The sequence below is a fragment of the Euphorbia lathyris genome, chromosome 3, assembly GCF_963576675.1.
Source record: "Euphorbia lathyris chromosome 3, ddEupLath1.1, whole genome shotgun sequence".
NCBI classification, from domain to species: domain Eukaryota; kingdom Viridiplantae; phylum Streptophyta; class Magnoliopsida; order Malpighiales; family Euphorbiaceae; genus Euphorbia; species Euphorbia lathyris.
In genome coordinates, this window is record NC_088912.1 from 106,197,428 (window position 1) to 106,200,292 (window position 2,865).

Below are 2,865 nucleotides of genomic sequence, written 5' to 3' on the forward strand. Positions count from 1 at the left end.
AAAGGCACACCTAAGTATCTTACTGGTGATGAACCTGCTGAGAATTGAAGAAACCCCAATATACTATTTTGAACTTCTGCAGACACATCACTAAAAAATATAGTACTTTTTCCTTCATTAATGTGCAAACCTCGTATTTCTGAATAGAATCGTTTGGATGTAGAAAGCGAGAGACATGTTGCGCCACATGTCAAAAAGAAACTCCAAATATATAAATAATTATGAACTCTTGGAAGTTCACGGGATAGTTGAAGTTTTGATATTATTGAATATAATTGGACAAATACAAGGTTATTGAATGCAATTAGATAAGAATTTAAGGTTATTGCATGTAATTATATAAGAATAGAGAGTACTTTAGCACTTTTAAACATTTAGGGGGTTGTTGGAATGTATGAAGTATTATTTGATACTAATTAAATATCTCACACAAATGGTCTCCCCTATATAACTGTACTTACTGTTTTCACAACTTTGGTTTTCTCCGCCTGTCTCTTCTCTTCTCCCCAGAGAGATCTCAAATCTGGAAAGTTGCTGTCATGTTGATGGTGTGCGATTAGGGTTTACCCCGTGTAGAAAGTGGCTCAACCGATCTCCCAGGTAACAAATCAAATCAAATCTATGAAAACCAAATAAATCAGCATTTAGAATCTCATCAAGTGATGGTCATGAATCCTGCAAAATCATCTTCACTATTAATAACCTCCATGACTTTCAGAATCTCAACAGATGAAAATATTATTGGCCAATTCCAAGTTATTTTTGAGTTTTTATTGGCATTTATTATTTGTTGCTCATTGGATTTTGATTCTATAATGATTTTTTTTGCAGGAAATATTTTGTTTACGAACAACTACTTAAAAGCTATTGATTTTTTGCATAACTCTTTCTGGTAAATCTTTGGACTTTTCATTAGTTGAATTTTAGGTTTTAATGAGAATTGTGAAGATCTATATTACTCCTAATGGATGCTTATCTAATATGAGTTGAATGCTAGGAATAGCATCACTATATTCCATGCTTTACTGGTAATGAGTTTTGCAGCTTATTAATTGTTTTCTAACTGTCAAAAAAGACTCTTTGTAATTATAAATGTAATTATAATATTTGCGGAAAAGTAATAGTCTTCCAATTCAATTGAATTTCTAGTTTGAGAACTTTATTTGTTTCTAACCAATTATAATTCAATTTAATTAATTGTCATATTAAAATCAATTAATTATTTTATAAGTGTAGAAAGAATACTATAAAATGCATGGTCCATTGTTGGTTCTGGCTGGTGGGGAAGAGATTCACATAGGGACTGATGTTATTTGGAAATTACTTTCTATATGAGCTAGCAGGGTGGGCTTTCCAGTGGTAGTTCTGAGAGTCTTATAGTTGTCATAGAAGCTTCACAAACTCCTTTTATTAGTTCAGGGATGCAGAATCACGAGATTGTAACTGGACATTGGGATAATAATTTGAAGTCACCATCCGAATTCCATATGTATATCGAGCTAATGCAACAAATATTGGAAAAAGCTAGGATGTCCTACCATGCGAAAGAGCAGGCTTATCAAAACTTGAGTATGCAACATCAAATGTTGCTTAGCGAGTTCGATCATCAGAAAAACATGGTTCAAAATTTGCACAAGGTGAATATGGAGGAGCAACAGAGAAGACATACGGAGACTTCTAGGCTGAAAGACGAACTACACATGACCAGAAATCTCCTAGATGGCTATGAAAAAGCTTTGAATGAGACAACTAAAGAGTTCGCCGAGTATAGAAAGAAATGTCCTTTGCCTGGAGAACAAATTTATATGGATATAGGGTCTGGTTGTGTTGGTTTGAGCACGAGTGAACCGGAGAAGTTGCCTTTTAAAGAAGAGATGACACAATGTGCTCCTGCGGAAGAACAAGATATCACAGAATGTGCTCCATCCGAAAAACAAGTTACTCAACAATCTATTTAACTAATACAACTTTATGTTTTAAGTGAAATTTGATTGAAATTTCTTAACTTTGTTTTAAACATTGTTGGTATGCTAATTTTTGTTATTAGACGTTTCTATCCTAATTAGTTTGTCTATGATAAGACTATGCCAACTATGCTTGAAATGTAACTTGATTTGAATGTTATCTACATTTCATCAGCCTATGGTCTCTGCATCTTTATGGGATGTTCTTAATTTAAATTGTTTGATTCAATGCTGATAAAGAGAGTCAATTTAATTCCATTTGATAACTTAATATGTATTTCCATTGTTTCCAAGTAAATAGAGTGAATTTCTAAAAAAGTACAACTAGAAAACATAAAAGAACCTGAAATGAAATGAAAAGGGGAAACCATAATGAAAAAGAGTTTCCCTGCAACATAGTATATCTATAAAGCAACCTGTGTTAATAAATGTGATGAAAATAATTGATATCCCTCTTTTGTTGACTATTTTGATTTGTTTTGTTATAATTAGAATAATAATCTACTTTTATATCTAAATTCTTATTTTGCGTCCTGTCTTTAGTTCATGAAAATCCAAAGCAAGGATCAGATGGTGATGACTGTTACTTGTTGTAAAAAGAGGCAGAATCAAAATGAAAGATAAAGAGAAAAAAAACAAATTCAATGGATTCAATGGACTGCTTTGGAAAAAGAGGCAGAATCAAGTGGAAGGTAAAGAGAAAAACCACCAATCATAATGGATTCACTGGATTGAGAATGTAAGATGGGGAGATGTTGATGAGATTGCCAAAACAATGAAGGCATGTAGAACGAACAACATCCTTGTTGGAAGAATAAAGGTATGAAATATTCCATTCCCAAAAAAAATGATGACTATGTCCATCGTGTTTCTAAAGCATCGTGCTGGCTGCATTAATTAA

General features: G+C 32.7%; 1 long non-coding RNA gene across 1 annotated transcript; it reads left to right on the top strand.

Moving 5' to 3' along the window:
• Positions 1 to 468: 468 nt before the first annotated feature.
• LOC136224873 (uncharacterized) lies at positions 469 to 2,087 on the top strand. The gene is made up of 3 exons (XR_010686653.1): positions 469 to 600; positions 832 to 892; positions 1,415 to 2,087. It is a non-coding gene; the product is annotated as an uncharacterized lncRNA (long non-coding RNA).
• Positions 2,088 to 2,865: the final 778 nt, after the last annotated feature.